This window comes from Rhinopithecus bieti, unplaced genomic scaffold (assembly GCF_001698545.2).
Source record: "Rhinopithecus bieti isolate Rb0 unplaced genomic scaffold, ASM169854v2 scaffold_31446, whole genome shotgun sequence".
Taxonomy (NCBI): domain Eukaryota; kingdom Metazoa; phylum Chordata; class Mammalia; order Primates; family Cercopithecidae; genus Rhinopithecus; species Rhinopithecus bieti.
Window position 1 is genome coordinate 1,299,523 of NW_016813612.1, and position 9,490 is coordinate 1,309,012.

A 9,490-nucleotide genomic window follows, 5' to 3' on the forward strand; every position below is an offset into this window, starting at 1 on the left:
AACAGGATAAGGATACCAAATTTGTTTTTAACGGTCAATGGAAGCAGACCCAGAGATTATCATTATTGATATGTTAAAGAAAGTAGAGAAAAGATAAACATAATGTATGACAAAATGAGGCTTTTCCATAAAAAATAAGGATTTTTTTAAAAAACCAAAAAAAAAAATCAATCACAATGTGGGGAAGCAGAAGGAATCCAAGATGGAATGCAGGCTGTGACTAATGAAACTGACTACAATAAATAAATCAAATGAAATGAATCACATAACCACACTGAAGGGGAAGGGGAAAAAAGGGATATGGCTGAAGTAACTTTGAAAAATAGTTTAGATAATCCTACAATAGTAGAATTAAGCAAATAAATGCATTATAGATAATGAGAATCCAGTTTCTTACTATCCAAAGAATGAAGTTACAAAAAAGGAAAGGAAGAAGGCTAGAATGAAACTTGCGCTGCTAGATTGGAGTCAGAAATACAGAAATAAATATAGATGTGTGCATATGTAAGTTAGTATATACACACAGATTTCCTAGCTCTGTCTGCTGAGAAGCTTTAGAAGAAGTAACATCTCAATAGCAAGGAATACACCAGATATGGTTTGGCTCTGTATCCCCACCAAATCTCATGTTAAAACGCAATCCCCCGAGTTGGAGGTGGACCCTGGTGGGAGGCGATTGGATCATGGTTTCTCATGAGTGGTTTAACAGCGTCCCCCTTGGTACTGTCCTCACGATAGTGAGTTCTGATGATGTCTGGTTGCTTAAAAGTGTGCAGCACCTCCTCCCTCTCTCTCTCTCTCTCCTGCTCTCACCATCTGAGATGTCTCACTTCCCCTTTGCCTTCTGTGATGATTGGAAGCTTCCTGAGGCCTCCCCAGAAACAGAAGCTGCTATGCTTCCTGTACAGCCTGCAGAACCATGAGCCAACTAAGCTTCTTTTTTTATATAAATTACATAGTGTCAGATATTTCTTTATAGCAATGCAAGAATGAACTGATACAATAAGTAATACCCAAATTTTGTTCTTTAACTACCATCAGTGTACTAGGCTAGACTGGTAAAGTGTCCAATAAAAGGAACCATGGCTTATTGAAGAGGTGATTGATTTGAGACTGAGAGAAAATACAAGTTTATCCTGGAACAAATTGTGATGTCAGAAAATGCTCAGAGAGGTTGGCAACATGTGAAAAAGGCACAGGAGCTAACCTAAAAGAGCTCCTACCAAAGTTATTTGAGCAAGAAGGTAAATAAGAATAGTATTGGATTATAAACCAAGGAATAAAATAAATATTGTTGGGCCTATACTGATATAAATAAATAACTGAATAAATAAATAAATGGAGTAGAAGAGGTAATCTTCCTTAAAGAATCATTCCAATTAATAAATGTAGAAGCAATGAGGGAAATAGAAAATCACTATTAGAATACCACAATAATAATTTCTGCAAGCATCATTGACTAATAGATGCTAAAATTAGTAGGTGAAAGTGTAAGGAGAAACACAATATTTGTATCATCTCCAAATATCCCCCCAAGAAATATTAACTAATTGAAAAGAAAAGAACAATCACTTTAAAGTGGAGAAATCTGGGAAGTATCATCTCAGCCAAATGATCAAGGTTAACATCACCAGTAATAAGACAGATCATCCTCATTTATTCTCTGATGTGAGAAGCACATATCATCTCTGTGTAATTATTTTCAATAATATATAACTTCAACCTAATCATGAAAAGACATCAGAAAAATTCAAATTGAAGGACACTATACATAACTTATCAATGTTTTTTAAAAGTCTCAAGGTCATGAAAGACAAGGAAAAACTGAGGAATTGTCACAGGTTAGAGAAAATTAAAGAGACCCAATAACTAAATGCAATGCAGTATCCTGCATTAGTGCCTGACAGAAAAAGAACATTAGTGGGAAAACTTCTGAAATATGATTAGACTCTATAGTTAATTAATAATGTATCAATGTTAATTTATTAGTTTTATTAGTTGTGCTACACAGTTACATAAGATGTTAACATTAAAGAAAGCAATGTAAAGGGCATAGTGCATATTCACAACATGGGTAATATCCCCCCAAGAGATGAAAACTGGATCTTGAGGGGGGCAAAAAAACCTTACGTGTTTTATTTAATTTTTTTTCAATCTCAGACCTATGTGAGAATTCTCACTCTTTTTATGTGCAAAGCACAAATATGTACAATACACAAACAGACATATTCTTACTCTTTTTATGTGCAAAGCACAAATATGTACAATACATAAACAGACATACTGCACATCCGTAGTATTAAAATTTAATGGAAGGGGAGAAGCAGTTAGGGAAAAATGGCTTTTTAGGGGATGACGTGTATCATTCAGGTGTTCCATGTATAGTCATCTGCCATATAACAACATTTCAGTCAATCAGGGATTATTTAAACAATGGCAGCCCCATGAGATCATAATATTGCATTTTCATTGTATCTTTTCTATGTTTGGACATACAAATATTTACCACTGTGTTAAGTAGCCTGTACCATCTAGGTTTGTGTAAGTACACTCTATAATGTTCACACAATGACTAAATCGTCCAATGTCTCATTTCTCAGAACGTATCCTCGTTGTTAACCAACACATCACTGTAATTTGAATCTGTGTTTCATTTAAGTTAATGCCATACATGTGTTTTTATTAAATAACTTACTTAAACCATCAAGTGCCAGTGATTGGAATTTGAGTAATTTGAGTCTGTGTTTCATTTAAGTTAATGCCATTTATATGTTTTTATGACAATAACTTACATAAACCATCAAGTGTCAGTGATTGGAGTAGGAACTCTCAAATCCCTTGTTTGGAGCATTCAGAAAACCAGCCAAGTGAAGAAAAATAGAGCTAAAAATAGAGCTAAAAAACATGTTTAGCTCCTGTCTCTCTGTATTTCAACCATATTCAAATTGTCTCAATGCATTATGGTTCCTTCTACCTTGGACTGGTATTTCCAGAAATACCCTCCCCAGCTCACTTTACTTGTGTAACAGCTGCCCAAGAATACAAGATTTCAAGTCAAAGATGCCTCCCTCAGGGAAAACCTTCTTAGCCACTTAGTCTAGATTAACTCTCAAGCACCCTTATTACACAACCTTATAGCTTCCTGTGCTGCTTCTCCTTTGTTTTTATGGTGTACAGTGTGTGATGTTTTGATACATATATTCTGTGGGAAATGATCTTATTTTCTGTATTCTTTCTTGATGCTCTGGCATCTGGGGCATTGCTGACCCTGGAGACGCTGCCCCTCCCAGGGCTAGCTGATTCCTAGAGATAGTGATTGCCTCCCCTGTGAGCTGCCATTTATATGCAAATCAACCAGTCCAGAACCCAAATTCACCAACTACCTCCTTTATTGAACTCTTACAAGTTGAACTAATATTCTTCTGCCCTTATCACTCCAGGACCAGATACCAGACAGCTCCTACACCTCAGAGCCCTATGAAATTATTCAAACTAGCCAATCTTAAGCATGCCTCTCCTGCTTACTCTGCCTAGACCATTTCTCCCAACACAAACCATAATAAAGGCTCTCACCCATGCTTTTTCACCCTCACTCCTTCTGACTCCTGACCTAAGACCTTGGTGCTTCCCCATGTGGCCAGGTGGCCCTTCCCCACGTTCCCCCTCCTCCTGGGAGTGATCAGTAAAACACTGTCTTTTCAATGGCAACCATCTCCTGATCTGGTTGGCCTCACCATACCTGAACAAAAACAAAATCAGAAGTACATTTTAAAACAGGAAGACTCCTTAACCAGCCAGAGCACAGCTGACACCAGGTATTTAGCTAATGCTTTAAGGGTGACAGAAGCAACAGAAGCCAGAGTGGCCTGCACAGCTATTATAAGAAGTCACTCTTGCAGCACACATGATGGGATCTAATCCTAGGGGCCAAGTACAGCCCCACAAATTTTCACGTTGTGGGAGGCAGCTTAACCCCTATCCACAACTCTCTGGCCTCCCAACCCTTCCATGTCCTGGCCCCCAATTATTTTTTTTTTTCCTTTTTGAGACAGAGTCCCAGTTTTCTTTTTGAGACAGTCACCCAGGCTGGAGTGTAGTGGCACGAACGTGTCTTAATACAGCCTTTACCTCCCAGGCTCAAGTGATCCTCAAGCCTCAGCCTCCAAAGTAGATGGGCCTATAGGCACGCACCACCACACTTGGTTAATTTTTGTATTTTTTGTGGAGATGGGGTCTCCCCATGTTGCCTAGGTTGTTCTTAAGCTCCTGAGTTCAAGTGATCTGCCTGGCTCAGCCTCCCAAAGTGCTGGGATTATAGGCATGAGCTACCACGCCTGGCCAGTGGTTCCCAATTCTTTTGGCTGAGTGAGAGAAGGGGGCCCTCATTTTTTACTCCAGGATGGTCCATCTTGGAAATATCTTTGAGTAGTCTTTTAAGTAGAAAACACTTTATCAAACTACAGAGTGACTTTCATGGCCCAGATGAAACAGTCATAATAGCTAATGCTACATTTTCCCAGTAGTTGAATTCCTCAATATTAAATAGCACTATGTACAGAACTCCAAAATTTTAACCTAATTCGATATTTAGGAGAAAAAAGTTAATCTATGTCATCCAGGGAACAGTCCTATTCAAGCCACAATATGTTCACAGTACTACAAAGATCATACAATAGGTTAACCAACTGCCCTGCATTCAAATTTTTTATGACTTCGGTGTTTTCACTGCAAAAAAAAAAAAAGAAGAAGAAGGATATTTTATATTTGTTAATCTAAGGAATTCATGTCAGTAATTTTCTCAAAGTAAAGTAAGTCTGCTGGGAAGTCCAAGCCTCTATCTCCAGAATGATAAAACTGCCAGCCACTTCCAAACAGAAGTTCTCCTACTTACAAAGGAAATGAGAGTTCTGTCTCTACCAGGAACCCCTCTCAGGGGTAGGGACTTGAAGTTAACCTTGGTGATTCTGAGGAAACCACCACAAGGTTCTCTATAGTAGTTATAGAAAACCCACTGGACTTGAGGACACTAGAAGCCCTCATCCACATGAGTGCAAACATATTGTGTGGAGAAATGAGCTCTGCTCTGCACTTGCAGAGATGGTGGATCTGGTAACTGAGTCAATGCCTCTACACACCTGTTGCTTCTTGGGAGCGCTGTGGTGTCTATATCTCAGTACATGTTAGATTCCTTCTATGTGTAATTACTAGCTCTCTGGGAGTTGCCACTGGGCCATTGTAGCAGGTAATACAGAACTGAATGAAAACAAGTGCAAGAGGGGCATGCCAGCATGCCAGAGGAGGAGCTGGGAAAGGACTCATGCCTCATGCCAGAGGAGGAGCTGGGAAAGGACTCATGCCTCATGCCAGAGGAGGAGCTGGGAAAGGACTTGGAATGGTGATGTTCCAGACTTGGGGTTGATAGAGACTGTTTCACTGAGGTTCTACTTATTATATTATTATTCACTACCTCATCTTTCTGAACCTCAATGATCATACTAGTAGTAACATAAGCCCAAACTGATTTTTTAATAGGCAGAGCTAACTCTGCCCCTACTACTAGGAAGATCTTTTTGTTAAATTAGCAAAGAGGATGCCAGCCAGCCTGGAGTGTCTACCCAGGGAAACTCTATTGAGCCGTATCTGCTTTCAGCAGATGGTTGCACTTAGAAAGGAATTATTACATTTATGAAACTAATACTCAGAGAGCAGTAGACATGAATCCAACACACGCAAATAATCTAAATTGAATACCTCACTTTAAGCCTATAAGTTCATGTACAGGTCAGTATAATTGCCATTTATAATCCAAGGGCAATACTTATACACTTTTGGTGATTCCTCAGGAATTATCTGTAAAAGCTCTAGATTTTTAATTTTTGGCAATTTGGTGTACAAAGATTTTAGGTACTAATTTAAAATCCTAGTAACTATTAGGTAAATAAGACCTTGAATTTTAAAATTGTATACTCAGCTTCAAGTATGAATTTGGATTTGTATGATCTAAAATGCAAGTATATTCCTTTGAAAACTGCATAATTGTGAGAAAACTGCAGACCAAACCCATACTGAGGGACATTTAGCAAAATAACTGGCTTATACTCTCTAAAACTGTCTAGGTCAAAGCTGCCCCAGGTATGGTTCCAAATTAAAGGAGGCTAAGGGGACAGGACAGCAAAATGTCATGCATGGTTCTCAATTGGCTCCTTGGACAATTGATGAAATCTAGATATCTCTAGACTTAAAAATAGTATTTTCTCAATATTAATTTTCTAATTTTAATTAATTCTAATTAAAATAAATTTTAATAAATATGTACATATATACATATATATACACACATATATTATGTATACATACACATATATATGGATAGAGAGAGAGAAAGAGAATGATAAAGGAAATATGGTAAAACAGGAATATCTGGGTAATTTGGGTGCACCTAAAATTTTTTGTATTGTTTGCAACTTTTCTGAAAATCTGAAACAATTTTTGAAACTCACTCACCAAATCCTGCTGTTCTAAATAGTCACAAAACAGCATATCCGCACACCTGGCAGCAGCCTGCTCTCTGCCTCCCTGATTTATTCACAAAGCATTGAAAAGTCCTTTCCCCGTTTTCCTGCTAGTACTGTAGGCCAAGTTTATTACTGGCCTCCCTGACACATAATATTTTTTCCTTTCTCTGTCATCCATAGAACTGAAAACTCCCTGTTGTTTCGAAGATATTCTGTATCAACCGTTTAAGGTTGTTGGTCTACAGGGGGCAGAATTCCAAAAAGATTTGGGCTTTGTTGTTCCACTAACATCCCCACACATAAATCCAACTGTATGAGGAAAAAATTTGTTCCTAGATAAGAAGAAAACTCATTTTAAATCATGACAAATAGTAAAAGAAGAAATAGAAAGAAAAAAAAGAAAAGAAAAGAAGAAGCCTGTACTACTCTCCATCTGGCTCCAGGAACACAGGACTTTGAATCTGAGGAAATCTAAATGAGGGCTCAGAGTCTCTCCTTGGGCTCATACAATTTCCAAACATTAGCAGGAACATTCCACGTGGTCCCCTCCCCACATCAGAATAAACGTGGCATCCTCTGTTCTTGTTTTCTCCATCCTTATATGTCCTCCCAATCTTGACTATTCTTACAGAAAGTTTTCCCTGGGATATAATTAAATGGCCTATACAAAAATGTACACTTGTCACTTAAAGATGAAAGTATAAAGTGAAGTAAAATAAAAACCAATGGAATCCTCTTACCTTCAAATAGCAGTTGTTGTGTGAAACAGATTCCGCGTCTATACCGGGTCCCTAAGGGTTTGAGCCTACCTCAATGCATGCAGAATATATAGGGAGAGGTTATAGATCTGGGTTTTTCATTACACAAGGTGTTTTTGATGAGTCCTCAGTGAAGATCCACTTAAAACAAAAGCTACACAAAGACTACAAAAAGGCCACACAAAGTTTAAACAAAAGGCTAAAGAAAGAGCAAACAAAAGCCAAAGAAAGTTTAAACAAAGAGTGAAACAAAGACAAAACAAAGGCCAAACAAAGATAAAAACAAAGAGCAAAAGAAAATCTAAACAAAAGCTAAGCTAAACTACAACCATATCACACACACACACACACACACCCCACATTCACTCTACAGCCCCCCAGCATTCACGTATTCCAGCCTCCCACCTCCCACATCCCACATAATCAACATCCCATGTGAAAATTCACCCCTCAAGGTTCATTCCTTAACTCTAGTTAAGGTCCATACCCATATGCCATGAACATGTTGCAATCACATTGACAAATTCCAGGAGTTTTTATACTCCATGTACATTAAATACCCATCCCCACTTCCTTCCCTAAAACACTCATGTATACCCATAGATACACTCCAAAACTAACATTCACACACGCATGCCCTTGTACACTTGATTTAGCAAGAGTCTAATCCAGCCCAGTTACAACTGACATTGAATTTGGAAGTTTCCATGACAATTACCCTATGCATTCACATTTATAAAAACATGTATAAATCATCTCTTATGTTGAATAGTTTCTGCAAATGATGAATCTCATTAAATTAACATTTTATTGGCTTCAGTCTTAGACATTGGCATTTCCTTATAATATTCCTAAAATGTGGAGCCACACCTTTCTGTGCTCTGTTAAATGCCAGGGGTCCTGTAACTCTGCTTCTGCTATTTATTTTATATATGTAGAACTACCCACTAATAATTTGAAAGATAAAAGCTTACTTCTGAAACCAATCCAACAGCAGCCTTGCCTTTTGAATTCCCAGAGCCCCCTGCATGACAGTGTAATATAAATGTCAACATTACCACCAAGTTTCTCTTTAGGCTCCTATCTCAGTAAAGAATCAGCCAGGGAACCTTGAAGAGGTAATCCAGTGAGACTACAAACATTGACTATAAATCTCTCTGTACACTAACATTTTGTTTTGTTTTGTTTTGAGATGGAATCTGGTTCTGTCCTCCAGGCTGGAGTGCAGTGGCACTATCTCAGCTCACTGCAACCTCCACCTCCCGGGTTCAAGCTATTCTCCTGCCTCAGCCTCCTGAGCAGCTGGGACTACAGATGCCCACAACCATGCCTGACTAATTTTTGTATTTTTTAATAGAGACAGTGTTTTGCCATGTTGCCCAGGCTGGTCTCAAACTCCTGACCTCAGGTGATCAGCCTGCCTTAGCCTCCCAAAGTGTTGGGATTACAGGCTTGAGGCACCACGCCCGGCCTCTTCATACACTGACTTTATAGTTAGTTAAACATTCTTTCTCTGAGTAAATGAGTTACAGACGTATGCTGGTTGATTCACTCCCACTGTGATGTCACTATTTTGCTTGTGTTGTACTGACTGTGACTGAGGGCTGGGGAGTAGGGTAGGATGATTTAGAGTTTGAAATCTGAAGGCCCTGACACTGGGATCATCTCAGGACCCACCTCAGGATTTGAGTGAGGACTAAATCAGTTGATATGTTTGCACTGGTGGAAAGAATGCCTGGCACACAGAGTCCTGCACCAGTGCAACTCTTAACGGCCCTGGCCCTAAAGAAGGTTACCAACAGAGGTGGGTGGCAGTTGTAAGGATGTTTTCTATTCACAAAATAACAAGACTAATTCAGGCTACTTAAAAAATACAAGATCCAGTAGATATATTACAAAACTCTATCTTTATTAAAGACCCTCTGCTTCTCAAATCTTTCCAACAAAAGTTCTTAATGACACATTTTGGGGAAGTCCCATCTTTGATCTTCTACTCTACCATATATAGGGTGATATATAATTTATGCAACCCAAGTATGGAGATTCCACAAAATGCTTGTAATGCCATCTCTTTCTATTTCTACTTAAATGTGAGTGCTTGCCCTTAGTGCGGTGGCACTCTCACTCCCAGAACCACTGGGGAGGCCATGTCTGAGTCAGTGTCACTCTTCTTGAATGGCAGCCTGTGTTCCACATACAGCAAGACCTTCCAGGACT

The 9,490-nt window shown here is 38.8% G+C and overlaps 1 protein-coding gene across 5 annotated transcripts in view; it reads right to left on the minus strand.

Moving 5' to 3' along the window:
• Positions 1-7,391, minus strand: part of MOBP (myelin associated oligodendrocyte basic protein) — a 60,309-nt gene extending 52,918 nt beyond the window's left edge. For all 5 annotated transcript variants that reach the window (XR_001880798.1, XR_001880795.1, XR_001880796.1 and 2 more), the window contains exon 1: positions 7,256-7,391. The gene's annotated coding sequence lies outside the window, so the exon portion shown is untranslated. The remainder of the gene's footprint in view (positions 1-7,255) is intronic.
• Positions 7,392-9,490: the final 2,099 nt, after the last annotated feature.